The 18,340-nt window shown below is 37.5% G+C and overlaps 1 long non-coding RNA gene across 12 annotated transcripts in view; it reads right to left on the bottom strand.

Moving 5' to 3' along the window:
- The window catches only part of LOC124982350 (uncharacterized), a 95,746-nt gene that overhangs the window by 41,671 nt on the left and 35,735 nt on the right, over positions 1-18,340 (bottom strand). For 9 of the 12 annotated variants that reach the window (XR_007108258.1, XR_007108262.1, XR_007108256.1 and 6 more), the window contains one exon: positions 6,621-6,771. The exons of the other annotated variants lie outside the window; for them this stretch is intronic. This is a non-coding gene — a long non-coding RNA (uncharacterized LOC124982350). The remainder of the gene's footprint in view (positions 1-6,620; positions 6,772-18,340) is intronic. 12 annotated transcript variants of the gene reach the window in all.

The raw sequence follows: 18,340 nt of genomic DNA, 5'->3' as shown, positions 1-18,340 counted from the left end.
GGGACAATAACAGACTTACTGGGGAAAATGATATGTTGTTATTAGATTTCAAATAAAATCTAAAAACTAACTTTGATATGAATTAACTTTCTCAAGCATTGGTTGTCAGATGATTTAAATGTGTAATAAATAGACTCGAATCAATGGCAAGCATTAGCTTTTGTTTTATTCGCCAAAATGAATAATATCCAATTTGAAGTGAGAGCAACAGAATCTCTTTGGAGCAGGACAAGCTATAAAACATCAAGAAGTGACTTTGTCGAAGTGCAGACTTTGACCCGATCTTGCCAGAGTTAATGGCACTATCGTTCAACCCACACATTTTGACAGAGTTGACTATGGATAAGGCACCATGAGGACAGAGAGAAGAACCACACACAAACCATAGGAAACAATCCTCAACTGAATGTGAACTTGTGAAGGAGATAAATGCTTCAGAAGTTGCCCATGGCCTTCCCTGAGGAGGTGAGGATAGAGGTAGAGAGGCGGGAATTGGCTCTCCAAGGGGAAGGAACAGAGGTAGAATAGACTAGAATTTAGTTGAGAGTGTGATTCCATTTGGTTAGAGGATAAGAGACATGTGTGAGTTAAAAAGCAACAACAGTAATTATGAGGTGTCGTAATTACTTCATGAACAAGTTGGATTTTTCCTCTCAGTCTTTCTTAAGATGCTGGTTTGAGATTCCCTGACATTCTTATTTAAGTTCAGGCCATCAGACATGCTCTAGTCACTGAGAATCAGAATTTTCAGGGACAAGACCTGGAAATTGGATTTTTGAACAAGCATATAAGTTATGATATTATTTTTCATCTCTTTGAGGGAGTAGGAAACTTTGAAACTGCTTTGGGAGAAAAGAGCTAAAGGGTAAATTAGGGTTTGGGAAGAAATTGTTGAAAGACAACAGGAAGAAACTCAGGGCAAGAAATCCACATCAGAATAAGGATGCTTGAACCCAGGCGTGTGGTCTTGTCAACATTTTTAGTTCTCTAAAAAAGCAGAAGCCCTTAATCCAAAAATCTCACCTGATTTTTCTATGTATCAGTAATTCTGTTTATTTTTAAGAATGACTCCACCATTCAAGTGTAAAATGTTAATATCTAAAACACACACACACACACACACACACACACACACACACACAACTACCCATTTTCAGAAGGTCTCACTCAATTATAACCATGCAGATAAATAAGAGTTTGTATGTGTAATCATTAGAGAAATTAGCAAATCATCCACCCCACCACTGGGTTCTGGAAAGAAGACAACTGGTAACTGTTCCTGGAGTTTAAACTGATGGACTATTTCAAGGGTCAATTACTAATACTTAGCTGACTTTTTATTACACCTGATTTTTCACAACAAAAAAGTAACTGTAGTTTAGTTCAGGCATATGACCATTGACAGAATGCATGTATGCCCACACAAGCTCACATAAGCATTAATTTAAAGAAAAAAGGGAGACAATTTATAAGAACATCAGAGGTGCATCAAGGTACATACATTCTATGGAAAACTACACAACCATAATCTCAAAATTTTGAACAGTCTACATTATTGTGGAATCATGCTTAAGATAAATAATTTAGTCAAAAATGTAAATCATACAGAAATATGTACAGAGTCATCCAGTTTTTAATGAAAAAGGAGATATGTGTTTAAATATGTATTTACAAACACTTCTTTGTTTCTAGAAAAATCTCAATTTAGAGCAGATGTAGAGAATGGACTGAAGGGAAGGTAGGACTTTCCCTTTTTAATTGACACTGATCTTTGTCACTTCAATTTCTTAACAATGAGCAATAACTCTTATGTTAGAAAAGAAACTTAAAAAGTACATCAAAATTTAACTTTGAAGTAGTTAAAAATTTATATAGTATTTGACACAACCCTTAGCTATTGGCCAAGAATTTTAAATAACTTGGGAGGAGAGTGTCACTTGAAGATGCTGTGAGGGGAAGCTGGCTTCCTTTTCCTTTGCTTAATTAATCCTCAAAATTTAATGCAATCACAGCTTTTAAAAATCATTCAGAAAGTTAACGATGTACATATTGACTTCTATGTTACAAAAAAGCCTTCTGTTTTAATTAACCTATCAATATTACCATCTGAAGGAGAAGATTTTGTATGCACATCTTTAAAGTAGAGTATAATATAAATACATACACATAAAGTAGAATTCTTAGGTAATTATGCTGCCTGATCCTTCATTACATGAATAAAACCAACCCCCCTCATTCTTTGATTTAATGCTATTAGGTCATTTGTTCTCATAAAATATCATAACTCAAACAGGGAGCAATTTAATAGCAATTCATTTCCAAAATGATGCTCAATAGATATCATTTAAATCACTAACGTATACTGTGCAAAGATGGACCATTTTTCTACACTCCACATAGCAGTTTTTAAAATAATGGACACCAAACTGATTTCTGAATTTGTTAAAAGTCTGAAAATTTCTTTGAGATTTAAAATATTACAGAAAAGAAACTAATTTTATCATAAAATTCTCTATTGTTGGGTGAATTTATGTATTTTCAGGTTATCATTTTTCAGTTTTTGAGCAATTGGTTTTAATCTGAACTTCAATTTTAAGAAATGTGAGAGGGAAAAGTGAATTATAGAAGTGCTATGACATAAATTAAATCAAGTTTTCAGAGATTTTAATAGCACCACGGATGCACACGTGCTCCTTGCTGGCTGCACGTTACAGGGCAAGAAGCAGCTCTGGGGTGGGGGTGGGGGGGCGGGCGGCAACAAATGAGAAAACCACCACGAAGGGCTCCAGAGAAAGAGCTGGCCAGCAGCACCTGCTATTTTAAGTAAATTTTAAAGTCACTTTTTAAACTGTGGGAATACTTGAGCAAACATTAAGTTCTTGAATCAAAGTATTCTTCCCACATATGTAAATTAGAAAGTCCAAGAAATAAAAAAAAAAAAAAAACAGCAACAAAGGTTTTTCTCTAAATATAGGATGAAAGAAAATAGTCCAGTGTTGTTGGAATCTTTCCTGTAGCACTTAACCATAAATCTGTCCAAACTGGAGGTTTATCCATCCACTGTAGGAAGGCCAAGGACTTTTTGAAGCTCTTAGAATTAAAAGGAAAAAAAAAAAAAACAAAAAAAACTTCGAGATGACCTTTTCTTTTTCCTGAACTTTCTAAGTTCAAATATTGTTTAGCTTCATTGATGCTCTTTTTTCTCTCCTGCCCCACCCTTGGGACTGGTCACTATGTAGCCTTATGAAAGTTACAAAGATTAGAGGTAAACTATGTAAAGTTCCATGGCATATATTAGTAGCTCAACAAACACTGGTTGCTATGAGTTTTACGCAGTTCCCCTATCAGAAAAATCTGCTCATTAATTTAACAAATATTACTGAGCTTCTACTAGGTACCAGATGCTGTGTTGGGTCCAGTGCCAGGTGATGAGGATAGAAGATGAATAAACACGTAGTGTCCCTAAGCAGACATGAAATGGTTTCCTTGTTCTAAAGATTTTTTTCAGAGAAAGTAATTCTGTAATTTCCCCTGGTGATGTGTTTTCAAGTCTGCCACAGCTTATTTCAATATCATACGAACTCTTGTTTCTTAATTCTCAAAAAACAGTTTATATACATTAAGCTTATGACAGGTATACATTCTAAAACATACATAATATTTTTCAGATTATAAGGTAAGAGACACTGAGCAGCAAGGCAGAATAATAAAAACATACAAACATTTGGTCCAGTTTCTACCTAATTCTAGAAAGCTTAGTGTGAAAAGGGAACCAGGTAAATTTTAAATTTAGATTACATAAATCATATCAGAAACATAGATAACTTCCCCAGAGACTTGCTCACATTTCAAACTTAGTTATCATTGATTATGATTTACTTTCATCCTAACTTTATTGAAAATATGTCTTTCAATACAATTACTTTCACACAGCACACTCAGGTATGGGGGCTGTCAATGTCATAACTTGAGCTTTGGAAACAGTGACAATTACATTTTTAGGAAGGGTTCATAAAACCTGCACCTTCTAAGTACTGAAATATGTCTTTAATTCTTCACAGTTGTGTAGTTGCAGAACTTTTCAATTTTTTTCTCAAAATACTTCTACTTCATCAACAATAGCTGAATTCATTAACTTCACTATTAATTCCAATCATTTTTTTCCCATTTTTTGAGTTGTGAGTTTGTCTCACTAAGATCAGCCCTCTCTCTGCCTGCCCCCTCTCCCTCTTCCATAAAATATAATCAATCTCTATTATAGTCATGAAAACGGTATTTGTCACTTCGCTGAGAAAAAAAATCAATATATCTTCCAAGGCTGAACAGGAATTTAATGCAATGAATTGAAGACTGTTAGAGAAATTTAGCTTGCCAAGAGTTTAGGACAAACTAATCGAAATCTGGAAAATTCACAGATGAGTTGGCTGATGAAATATATAGATATGCCATAGAAATTAATATTTGGGCATTAGAATAACCTGTCATTTCCAATACTGACAAGAAAATGGATTTAGACAGGCAAATCTCTAACAGGTCACCATCTTAAAAAAAAAAAAAAAGTGAAATTCATGCATCATGAAAACATTTCTTGAACATGGTAGATAAATAAGAAAAGCTTCATTCTTTCTTTATTTTTATTTTTTGATAAAATTTCTAGGTAGAGAGATAATTTTAGAGTTGTAAAACTGTGAGAAACCTGAAAAATCAAGGATTTTGTCATATAAAAATATTCTGACTCTGAGTATTTTTGGACTGCAAATTACTGCAATAGTCAACCACAGAACAAAAATCGTATGGAATTGGGGAATCCAAAGTACATCTTTTCTGTCTCCTTCTCAAACATGTGCCTTGACCCTGTCCTTCCAGCATCTGCTGAGTTACTTCCTGCCAAAAGGGACACTTGCCCCTGGACAATTTATTGTTTATAAAGTAACTAATTAGCAAAATCTCTTGTCTTAAGCTAAACTGCACTTTTCTAAAAAACTGCCATTCTTTGGTTCCAATCTTACACTGAAACAAGGTAAACTCAGTCTGTTCCTTTCCTTTGAATTGGCCCTTCAAGTGCTAAAGGTCACCTGTCACTTCTCCTGATACTTTTCTTTCCTGGACACACCTATCTAGTTCCTTCTCCCATTTCTCCTAGGGAATACTAACCATAGCAAGTGTTTTTCACAAAATTCATGGCATGGTTTCCCCGTGACCTCCTAATTTATCAACTTCCCTTTTTGATTTGCATCAATAAAAAACATAAGAAAACAGGTATGTTCAATAAAAATGAAGTCCGTTGGAGCCCTGTTTTACTGCCAATGGAAACTATACCTACTTGTCAATTCAAGCTGCTATATCCTTTGCTTTTCTGCATTATTGACAAGCCATGTCCCTTCCATTCTTTACTCATATGGCTTTGAATCTGCTCAATAGAGTGTGGTTGGCTTAGCTCATGTGCCTCTAATAGCTAAAACTACACCCCCAAAGATTGAAATAATGCCCTTGGCTGGCCTGGAAGGTCTAATGGATTCAGTTATTTCATCATAGCATATTGCGTAGTTTTCAACTCCAAAGTAAATATCTCTGTAGGTTAATCAATTCCACTCTTAATCCTGCTGTGAATAGCTATTTCACATATTCCTCAAAGTATCACTCCTCATTTCCTACATGCGACAACTGAGGCACAATGAGATTAATAACTTGTCCTGGGTCACACCATCAGCAATCTCAGAATCTGAATCCCAAGTTCTTTTCACTATTTCTTCCATGCAGTCCTTTTTAGGGAATTGAAAGATAATGTGAAAGGAGGGAGGGGAAGAACAATAAGTTTGTAAAGAGAGACCCCTTGGAATAATTCGTATTTGCCCTCATGAAGAGAACTTGCAATTTCGCGAAGTTCAACCTAAAAAGAAAAAAAGAAAATAGAGCCTTAAAAACAAATACTCTGGCCGGGCATGGTGGTGCATACCTGTAATCTCAGTGGCTTGGGAGGCTGAGGCAGGAGAATTGGAATTTCAAAGCCAGCCTCAGCAAAAGCAAGACTGCTAAGCAATTTAGTGAGACCCTGTCTCTAAATAAAATACAAAATAGGGTTGGGGATGTGCTCAGTGGTTGAGTGCCCCAGAGTTTAATCCATGGTACCAAAAAAACAAAACAAAACAAAACAAAACAAAACAAAAAAACCCAAAACCAAAAATTGGTCCATCTCCTTGATGGTGGAAATGAACCAGATACACAGTGATGTATTAAATTGTTAAACATTTTTGGCTATTTTGGTGGGTGTCCCATGGAGAAAACATTTATGACAAACGTTCATTTCACTTCTCAGGAAGCAATTCACTATGTGATAAAAGATTGAGGTTATTTTAACCAATCAATTCAAGCAACTGCCAATTTAGTGAAAATATCCCTCTTAGGTAGAGTAACTAAGAGTCCATGGAGAGACACGGGATAATCACTTCTTTGGATAAGGGCGTTATGACCATAAAGTGTACCAGTCTTTGGAACTATTTTGAAAATTCACTCTTTTACTGCATAACAGCACATGATGACCCATCTTTATTTATACCAAAGCCGTGGAAACTCAATTCATTTTACGACTTGCTCAATTACAAAATAAACAAGTGACTCACCAAAATCACCTACTGGATGACAACAATGAAAATGGAAGGTCTGACTTTTCCTGAACTTAATCAGCCCCCGCTCAGGCTTTATGAAGACGATTTCTTTAATATTTTCATCTGCTGTCATCACTCTCAGAGAATGCTTGTTGTAGAAGTTGAACTAGAAGTTTGACCAAAATCATAAAGTTGCTTTTATTTCTGAGATCACCGACCAAATCAAGTTAATCAAACATAGTTCTTTGCATTTAATATCACAGATACTTATACTCTCTCTTCCTTAAATATGTTTCCTCTTTTGTAAGACCTAGAGTGTAAACGAGCATACGTGTGTATTTACCAATCCGTTCTTTGTGAAAGGGAACAGACAGAGGAAGATGGTGGGAACACAAGTTTCAGAATAATTCTATAAAATGGGCCCACTGTGCTGACCCCCACAAGCTTTCTTTGCCAAAAAGCAATTTACCTGTAGCCCGCATGGCCTAAGTGGACAGGCTATGTCACATCTCTCAGCAAACTACCTGTTACATGCAAGGAAATACAGACAGGAAATAACGTTGATAAGAGGAGCCCAAGTTACTTTGAAGGGAGAGACATTTGTGAGTCTTTTCACAGACCAGATTCTGGAAGATAAGGATAATTCCTCCTAACCATAAAACCTGTAAATATGATTAAGAACCCAATTAGAACTGTTCAGCCTGGGCCCAGGTGACGCAGCGTTGTCATGGCAAAGGGGACTTGAAAGTCTGACGTCACCCTGCTGTCAATCAAAAGTCAAGAGGTAGATATGGACATTGGCAGGACTCTCTGGAAACTTCCCTGATACTCCCAATAAAACTGAATAAAAGGAGAGTGTCCCCTTTCCCTTTTCCTATCCCTTCAATAAACTCACTCCTGTTACTCTGAGAGAAATGTCTGAAATTTTTCTAACTTGATCTCAAGAATCAGTCTTTGAAGGGGGTCTCCACACTACCTCAGTTTCCCGGAAGACCTCAGCTCTGTAACATTTGGATTGGTGAATATACATTTACCTAGTTAACTTAACCAACAAATGGTTATTGACCACCCACTATGTGTCTAACACTGTACTGGCTGGGCAGGGATTAGAAGAAAGAAAGCATGACCTTCTTCCAGTAGCTACAGTTCAGTGGGTAAGTCATAAGTGAACAGAAAATCTCACTGCTGTGGGGTAAAAAATGGCGTTAGAGAATCATTGAAGTTCACATATATCACTAGCACCTGGTGGGCACTCAATAAATATTTAATAATATTTAATAAGTAGAACGAATCACCACTGTGCTAGGAACACAGATTGCATCAGACGGAGACGCCTGTGCTAAGGACCTGAGAGATGGATAAGGAGGCCGTGTTGGACCTTTCTTACATTCTGACTTCATTCAGTGTGAGAAGGGAGCAGGAGGGAGCAAGAAAGAAGGAAGGAGGGAGGGTGGAAGGGGAGAGAGAAGGAGGCAGAATCCTTCCAGTTGTCCATTTTTGTTTTAAGGTCATTTCGCCATCGTCCCTCTCCCCCCACATGCAACCTGCAGGCTCTCAGACTGAACATGGAAGGAAGCCCAGCTATTTTTATGCAGATTACACTGAGGCTCTGAGACAAAAAGTGGCATATTGGGATTTAAGTGGTTGAGGGCAGAACCAGGCCAGCAAGTTCAGCATCTAGTCCACTATGTCACACCCCAGAGAACATATTAATGACAAGCCTCTTTATACCTGAAGGCAGCCCTCAACCAATTTCAACAGCAGTAAATTAAAGGTTTGACTTCAGACGCCAACCGAACAGAGGAACTCGAGTATCAGCTGTTCGCCAACAATGAGATCTTTATAAATAAATTTATAATGATCCCTTCCCAAAGGTCACTCTTTATTATCCCCTACTAACTAGAAGGCAAGGGAGAATCCAAGCAATTACAAAGATAGCTGTTGAGATAAGATAGCTGGTTAAAATCCTATTCAAAGGATGAACTTTCCGAGGACTCATTTTACTACAAAAACCCAAGAAAATGAAGCCAATGAGTCAGTCTATCTTTCTCCATTTGTGTTGTCTTACACAATGATGAATCGAGTAAGGAAGAGAAGCTGATTCCTGTCTAAATATTTGTCTTTTTTTTAAAGCTGCCTTGGAATAAATTAAGTCTTTCTGCCTAAGCCCCTGAGACTCTAGAGAGAAGCACAGGCGAAGGAAGCCTTGGTTATTTAGCTGCTGCCATTGCCGCCTTCAGACATTTCTACTTTGTCCCATTGTCCTTCTGAAATACCTCTGCACTAACGTCCTACTCTGAGTGATGACCGCATCTTTTCTACTCCTGTTGCCAAGCTTTGCAATGATGCTAGGTGAAAACACCCCTAGCAGGTGGGTGGCCTCCCGTCAGTGTGACACCTCACTGCTTCTCAGAAATTCCTTCCTGTGCACCTACCCAGCACCAAGAGCCTCAGCCTCAAAGCAGCTGTTACAAATCTTTACTACTCTGCTCCTGTCAGCTCTCAACTGACAACTCCGCTTCCTCCTTCCCAAAGACTAACAAACAGAGCCCAAGGGCAGGGAATTTCTTAGCATCTTGGTTCCCATCTTGGAGGAGGGGGCTGTACCTAGTCCCTCTTCCTGTGCACGGGATTGCCCCTCTTCACCTCCAGGAAAGTGGTTCTGGGTAGCATGTTCCTCTTCAGTCTCTCTCATCCCTTACAGGCATCTGTCACTTACAAATGAGCTCAGCTCTCTTCTTTTTCAAAACTCTTTATTTTTCTTGAACACCAAATTGGTAGAAAATGTAAGCTGCCTACCATGCTGACTCCTAATTCGCTCAAGCCACATCCATTATTCCACCTCTTGGGATATGGCTAACTTTCCCACTGGTTCAGTTTTTCTGAGGCGACCGTGAACTTCATTTCCCACCTAAGGCTGGTGCTCCTTCAGCCTGTCTTCATACTACTTGTGACACAGTGAAGTTTCACAACCCGCACGACTCCTTTCTGCTCAACATCCCTTTTTGCCTGGCTTTCCTTAGAGGTCACTTCTGTTCAACTCTCCCTTGCCTTACTCTGTCCCCTTTGGCAGACTCTTCCATTCTACTGAGTCTAGAAATGTGAGCAAGTTTCACACTGTGGTGCCCTTATACTCTTTCATTCATTCTCCTAGTCCTGGGGTTGCAGCAAATGTCCACTGCCACATAAATACTGCTTCCTCCATTCAACACTCACCTGACCACAGGTAAGGGGGAGTCTTAAGAGTTCCCTGGCCAGATTACAAACTTCTGAGGTTCAAACTTAATATTTATCTCCTTCCCTGTCCCCATTAAGTTGACCCAAGGTGAGCATCCATGACAGGGCATTGGCATCTACCTCTGCCCTCTAGATCAGCCCACTTGGTGCCATCCCTAACTAAATTGACCCAAGGCGAGCATCCATGACAGGGCATTGGCATCTACCTCTGCCCTCTAGATCTGCCCACTTGGTGCCATCCCTAACTCCACCCTTTCTCTGCCCCATCTTGGTCAATGGATCACTCACATCTTCTGACACTAACATAAATGTTTATTGAATCCAACTTCTTTCCCCTCTTCTCATCATTATGACCCAAATCAACCCCTTATTATTGGGGACCTAGAAAAATTTGAAACACTCATAGTCTTATTTTTCTCTGTCAGCACATAGGCTTCTCCACGACTGGCAGAGTTGACCATCTTAAAAAACAGTAACACGGCATTTCAGATCAGAAGGCTATTTTAAAAGGCTTCAGAAACTCAGGCGTTTACCTTGGTTAGCAATTGCCTATAGTCTCGATTCCTGTGCTTTGTATGCAAAGCTCATTGCCACCTGGTCTCCTCAGATCTTTCTAATCCACTGATTACCTTTCTCCTCTCACATGCGCTCATGCTCAGAGCTCCACCATATTGATACTGAAATTCCCAGCGTAACCTGGAGCCTCTGCAGATGCTCTCTTCTCTGTCTAGAATAATTTCCCCCTTGTGTCTTCATTCTGTATATTCCAGCCATTAACTTCAACGTCATCTTTTTAGGTGAAGGTTTTCTCAGTTATTCCATAGAGATTTTCTGACTCAAGCCTCTCTAATTCGTTGTGTGGTAATTTATCCATTTTCCTGTCACCCCACTTGACAAAGAAGTCCTCTAGGACAGAATTTATCTCACACATCTATCTTTGTAGCCTAGCATACTGCCTGAAATATAGAAGGTAATTAGTAATGATATTGATAAGTATTTTTGATAAGTATTTTTCATTGATCACCAACAATTAGCGATCAGAATTCAGGCGGGGAAAGAAATTCAGCATTGTTTTTATTTCAATATGTTTAGCATATTAAATACAGGCTGATTTCATGAATTGGATAAATTGGCCATAAAAGAAGTAGATTTTTAAACCATTCTGTAAGGTTATATTTCAATTATAAATTTGAACAGTTAATAAGATAGCTTGATAGTTAATAAATCTTTTAATTTTACTATAATATAAAATCTAATGTGGCCACATGTATTTGCATTTTTCAGTCTACCTATCTGGTTTATAATTAAGACTAAAAAGCATCATCAAATATACTCGATAATTAGAATGGATGCTTTTATCAAAACACATTTTAAAAAATATTACAGTGATTTCATATATACTAAAGCCAACAAATATTTTAAATGACTCATGCCTGTGTGTATTAATTTGTTATTTATTTTCCTCTTGGCAATATTTAAGGAAATAAACCACTTTTCAGGTACCAAGATCTGATGATAGTTCCTTTTTTTCCTTTTTTCCCCTCTCCTGAAAATGTGCAAATCAAACTATATTTTTTTGGCAATGAGAACTTTACAAGCAGAAGTTATCTTAAATTCATTCTTAACACTCTGTCATAGCAGTGATATCAAAACTTATATTGGACTCTGAAAATTTGCTTTGGATTGTACTGAAAACTTGAGAAGAATAAAAATATCTCTTACTCTGTTATCAACAAGCAACAGCAACTATGTACATTTTGTTAGTTAATAGATATAAACGACAGAAGTTGGGAATCCATGGCCTTTTTGCCACTGACAGTTACGGTCTGCGTGAAAGAAGTCATTTCTAACTCACAGTCAGAAACTGAAAGCATTCCTTCTCGCAGAAGACAAGTGTTCCTCTAGGTTTTCTCTGTAAACCTTTTCAGTCTTTTGTGAGACCCAAGCATTTACCAGTACACTGCTGTAAAAGAGATCTAAACACAGCCCTGTGCAGCTGTGAATTTCTCGTTTGAACTTTTGTCAAAATTCAAATTCACTGCAAGCAGCCACTCATTTGAGTAGTTAGTAGTCATCATCTGTTACCTGGGGATTCTTAAATCAGAACTGATTTTATGTTCATTTGTGATTCTATTAGCACAATAAGAATTATGTATTAATATTTTTCTACTTGCTTTGTGAGTGCCATAAGACAAATCATTACATGAATTTTGCCTTAGACACACTTCTACAATTTGGATGTATCAGACAACTCAATTTTCACCCAGAGAGAAATGAGAGCCAAGTACAATAGTCCCCCTTGTCCATGGTTTTACTTTTTTGTGATTTTAGTTACCTGCAGTCAACAGCAGTCTGAAAATATTAAATTGAAAAATCTAGAAATAAAATATTCCTAAGTTTTAAATAACATTTGTTACAGTATATTGTTGTAATCGTTCAATTAGTTGCTGTTGTCAATTTCCTCCTCTGCCTAATTTGTATATTATACTTCATCATAAGTTCATATGTATAGGAAGAAAACAATGCATATAGGGTTTGGTACTATCTGCAGTTTCAGGCATCTGTGGAATGTCTTAGAATGTACCCCCAGCAGATCAGGGGAGACTACAGAATTTTCCAATTAAGATCTTTCATAAGCCATGATTAGCCAAGTGAAATAAAAGTGAACGCAATGTCAAGATTAAATTGAGAGGTTCTCTAGCACAGGTGGCCAAGGTTTCCAGAAAGGTAATCCTTCCAATATTATTTCCTTTACCATTTCCTTCTCGTATCGTCGAGAGTAAGTCCTACAGTCCTCTTCCATACATCCAAAGGGTATATAACTCAGTATAGCAATAAATGAAAATAAATCACTCATTTTCCCTTTTCTCATATCCTGGGTATAAATCAAATTAAAGTCTGAAACCATATGTATTAGAATATCAAAGATATGGTAAAAAAAATAAATATATAAATAAATGTGTCCTCTTTTAGAAAATGCAATTTTTTTCTAGGAACTTTTTTTTCATGTTCATAAAAAGAAATATCATCCACAGAATGCTTCTTTATTGGAGATACAAAAGTTAAAAATACAAGATGAGATTTTTATGATCTTAAACCCATTACCTATTCAGTGTATTGTGCTAATAATACTTTTAGGGCAATATTTGAATTCTGTGATGAAAATGCTAACATAAAATAAGAAGTGTATTTTAAGAAACAGTCTTTAAGGTTGAGATTAAATCATCATTAGAGAGTATGTGTCTGCATTTGTAATCAGGCATTCACATCTACTTGCAGTTGGCTTAGGATTTAATATAGCTTAATAAGACAGAGCCATAATAATAAACAATTAGCAAGGTTCCCATTTCTTGCTCAGCTTAAGAAAATTTCTGGGAGTCCATTAAAAATAACCACAAGCTCTGCCATCGCATATTTGTGGTTTTAAAGAACTTTGAGAACTGGGAGCCAAGACAAATGCGTTTCAGAAGGTTCCATTTGCACGGAACATGATCTTAGTAAGATACAGAGATGAAGGAGTAGAACAGGAAGGAGCGCCCCAGTGAGCCGGCAAGGAGAGCCAGGCAAAAGGAAGTGGGCTGTGTTTAAGACTGAGTTCCATGCAGCCTGGGACAGAAGTACCTTTTGAACCAAGGCATGGCACGCTCAATGCAGGAGTCAGCCCATCTGACTCTGAGGGCCGCGTGAGGTGTTATGGAAGAGGAAAACAGATAGAAGAGTAGACAAAATGTCCTCAGAATCTAGGGACAAGGAACATAAAGACGGCCTTGGGCACCATTTAGTGTTCAAGCAAGGCTTCCACAACTGTGCACCAGCGTGGCTCAGTTCTATGATATGGACATTAATTTCAAGTGACTGGGGATATATTTACTTTCCTTTGTTCACTGAACCTGAGGTCACAGTCCACTGGTCAGAATTCATGGGTTTGTGTGTGTGTGTGTGTGTGTGCGTGTGTGTGTGTGTGTGCACTTGTTGCAGGATCACACTGCATGGCTCATGGAAGTTGGATTGAGTCACCAAGGAGGCTCACCTGACTATCTGAATTTCCAGTTTTAAAGTGAGATCTTACAAAAATAAAAATTAAAGAAAGGGAGATCTTTAGAAATTGAGAAATTAAATTTAGATCTAGCATTGCTCTATCTATAGTCTCACACGACAGCACACTGTTTCAACTGTCGGACCAGGAAAGGCTTCTCAAGTTTTCCACAGTCCCTGCTATTCCACATTATGATCATGATTGAACTCCCCTCTTGGCTCATTTGAGTTCATCATCTCTTATCTAGACTTTCCAGGAATTGTTTATATTTTGAGATAATTGTTCCTAAATATTGTTTTCTTTGCCATGTAAAGTACTAACCAACAAAACTGATCTTGACTTATATTTCATTGCTTACAAAGTACTGTCACTATTAATACACTCTGTAGTCACCCTATGAGTTAGACAAAGAATAAATACATCATTTTCATTTTATAGATGAAGGGAAAGAAGCTGTGAGAGACCAAGAAACATTTCCAAATTTAGCCCAGGTAAGGGTCTAGGTCTTAGGTCTCTGGTCTCCTGGTAAATGGTCTTCCCAAACCCTCCAAGATCCCAGGACTATATTTCAATTGTTAGATTCCAGGATTTAACCAACAAGTCTATTCAATTACAATATCCAATTCTAGCTCTCACATTTGCTCAGTAATATCACTCTCCATCCTAGGCCTGGTCTCCAGATTCTGCCCAACTTTGCTGTTCACTTCTGACTAGCTTCTATCAATCCTTGGCTCCCCTCTGCAACAGCACTTCCTGAGCAAATGTTCTTAGACATAAACCCCAATGCTTGACAGATTACTTTGTTAGTTATGCCCATTGCATATTCTACTTACCTTGTTATCACATGCTTAATGTGAGATGTTAAAACCACTAGATGTTAAGACAATCCTTAAGACTAGATGTTCAGACATATAAGTGCTTCAGGAGAGGGAGTAAGTGTCTTTCAATAACTGCAGTGTCTCCAATCCCACAGAAAAACTGGTTGGTCCATGTGTAGGCATGGTGCCAAGCTTTTGATATATTTGAATTGTATTTTAATAAAAGAACAGAGACGGACATTTACCAAGGCATGCCTATCAGCATTTGTAGATGCACAAGTCCTTCATGTCAGAACTGTAGAATTGTGGATCAGGACAGAGTAGGTGCCTATACAAAGATACTGACATTCATCCTTGCCACTTTCCTGACATTCAGAAGGTTTTGCTAAAGTCATACTTTAAATGACATTCCCTGTACTGTGGGAACTTATTAATGACTTTAAAATTCTGTGTGAATTAACTGACCAGTGTCTAATTTGCAGTCAAACACTGTGAGGCACCTGCCCGTCTCACTCGGGTGCTTGTTCCTGTTGCTGAACATTGTCTTTTTTCTTTGTTGACGCTGTCTGGTTAACAGTTAGTGATGTATGCTTACAGGTTATATTCCTCAAAGTCCTTATTTATTTTTAATAAGCACCACATCCCACCCACCCTGCCCCAGGATTCTTTTTGTAAAGGGGAAGAAGGATTTCAAATATTCTCTAAGCTCACACAGGTTACTAACTCCTATCTTTTTAAACAAAAGTCATCCATGTTTTCAAGGTTCCCATAGCTAAACCTGAATACATATGAGCTTATTTTTAAAAAGTTAAATGCTATCTTAGGTGTGCCCTGTCTTGTAGATCCTTGAGGGCAAAGGTAAAATTCTATTAAGTAGTCAGGAACTCGTTAACTGCTGATGCTTTTTATCAAAGGGGAAGAAGGAAATGAAAATACTCAGCATATGCTAAGTTTTGGAAACTAGAAGAAATCTGTTGGTGATCAATATGGCAAAAACATCAGCAGAGAAATATTGTTATTATAAATAAAATATTGCCTGTAACCACACTAATTCTCAGCTATTGTTCAGACACAAGGAGCATGATGGAGGAGGAAAATGACATGGAAAATTCCATGAAGACAATCACTCTGGAGACTAAGTCCCAGGAAAATAGACCATGAATGGAAAGAGTCCATTGGAGGGCACATAGTTTCTTATGTTTTCATATCTCGGCTAAACATCAGTTATTTTTTGAAGCACTTCCAACCACCAGTTTGTTACTTCTTCTATATTCATAGTACAGTCAGTCTTTTTATCATAGCAAGAACTCAATGTCCAAAAGTAATCCTTGTATCTGTGTTCCTCCCCCCACAAGCTGGAAACCCTTTGCAGGTGGAACCACGTCTTCACAACTGTCTTCCAAGACTGGCAACCTCCACCAGAACCAGGGACACCATGGTGCTCCATAAATGAATGATCAATGTATGACTGATTATATCTTAAATAATGGATAAGAACCCAAGACAGAGAACTACTTAAGAACAAAAGCAGAGCTTCCTTTGAATTTTGGGGTACCAAGGAGGCCAATGTGCTGATCAGCAAAAGCTCTATTATAAAGTATTTTCTGCCATCATTTTAACCTTAGCTGAATGCAGAGAAATCTCTACATTGACTGAGTTGTAACACATGCAATGTAATGACCAAGCCACGCAGATCCTCTAACCTTGTATCTTTCTTAAGTTAAAGGCCAATTAAGATTAATAATAACCAGTTCTAAAACCAAGTTAGTGCAAAGCTCCAGAAATCAGTGATGTGCTTGGAAGGGTGAGTTAGAAATCAAAACAGTTTTGTCTTAAAATCTGGGATACGAGGTTGCTGTATATACATTAAAAAAAAAGTGACTCTTACATTTTCTATTTATTAAGTCTTTTTCTCTTATCAATTTTCTGCAAAAATAGTCCCTGTTCTTCTTTGGAAAAACTGGGCTCACTATTTTTTCATGGCCACACTATTTTAAGATTTATTTTCAGAAATGTTGGAAAAGGGACTGAAGCTAAGCCTACTTGTTCTGCCCAGCAAGAAATAGCAGGAGTCAAACATTCCTCTAGTTTCTGTGGGAAAAATGTTTGCTTTGTTGTCTTTGTTATCATGCTTCTTTTAATTTCTTGAACCTGCTTGAATACAGTGGAAAAGAATATTAATTAATCAACACAACAATGAGTCTGTCCTCTGGAGAGAAAAGCAATATACCTACAACATGTAGTATCTTTATTACATCAGGAGCTAATTTACAGTGGTCTACATTTTTTAGTTACACAAGTTATGAGACAGTAGACCTTCAAGTAATAGACACATACCATACGAAATTAATTGAATTCTTGTGGGCATATTGTTGAGACATTCTATTTAACTTAGCTTAGATAAAAACACAAAGAGTAGGGGCAGTGACTTTTAACTATATTTCAGAATATTTCCTATGCAGTGTTATCCAAAACCTCACTGGTAAATATTGAAATTAAATCCATACTACACACTTCAGCTAACAAATGAGGAATCAGACTTCAAAACCCAACAGCAGCACTCCTCAAAAGCTTGTCCATGGATGGGTGCTGAGTTTCAAAATTGTGTTTTCAGACTGCTACAACGTAGTCATGGAAATCATCAGCAAGCGTTGAGAAGAATCTAAATCAATGTGACGGGGGTCATTTTATGATGGTTGAATTTTAAAAAGGGAGTTGAGTTTATGCTTTTTATATCTGTATTTAATTTTATTTTTCTAATAATTCATTTTATTTGTATTTTATGAAAGTATAAATCTGTAATAGATGATAAATTAAAAGACAAAAAAACAAAACAAAAAAAAAAAAAACAAACAAAGATCATTGCCAAGAATTCTAACCCTCAAGGGCAGTGTGGTATAGTGAGTAGGGCCAGGCTGACCTCAAGGCATTCCAGGTCTTCCACATAAAGTCATGTGAACAAGCTACTCAAATTCTCTCTGTCCCAAGACCTCAGGTGCTAGATGTAGATGATGACATCTGTATCTCAGGATCCTTGGGACAAATTCAACACTGACTTTGGCATCAAAGAACCCAGAGATTCTTCAACTATCTGATATTCATGATAATACTAGTGTCACAGGGCAGGGCAAGGATTAGCAACTTGGGTAAAATCTATTCAGCGTCTAACAGACCCTCAAAGTTAGCAGTTTTTATCATTATTTGAAGTGTCTTATGCCTAAATAGGTACTTAATAAACATTAACTTTCATTTTCATTTTCTTATTCATGTAGAGCCTCATGGCCTCAGTCCAGGCTTCTGAGTGACCTGGGAGCACCTCAGCCTGACCATGCCATAGACAGATGCTCTACAGAATGATCTGGATCCTGGTGTAGCCCATCGGTCTGGCCCATTTTCTTTATCAGTGGACATTTCTTCTTTTCTATTTATACCTGAGAATATCCTCCCTCTGGGCTATCTGTGCATTAAATAATATCATTCTGGGAGTAATAACTGACAGTCATATGACAGGAATGCATAGAGCTATTTCAGGTAATGGGGAAATGTGGAACAGAGATCTCTTACATCTTCTTTCACAAATTACTAAACATAATGAGTCTCTTCATGCCCTCTCTTTGGAAAAAAAAAAAATTACTTGAAGGCAT

Source organism: Sciurus carolinensis, chromosome 4 (genome assembly GCF_902686445.1).
Source record: "Sciurus carolinensis chromosome 4, mSciCar1.2, whole genome shotgun sequence".
Lineage (NCBI taxonomy): Eukaryota > Metazoa > Chordata > Mammalia > Rodentia > Sciuridae > Sciurus > Sciurus carolinensis.
The sequence above is the reverse complement of the archived record's forward strand: the minus strand, read 5'-3'. Positions and strand labels throughout refer to the sequence as shown.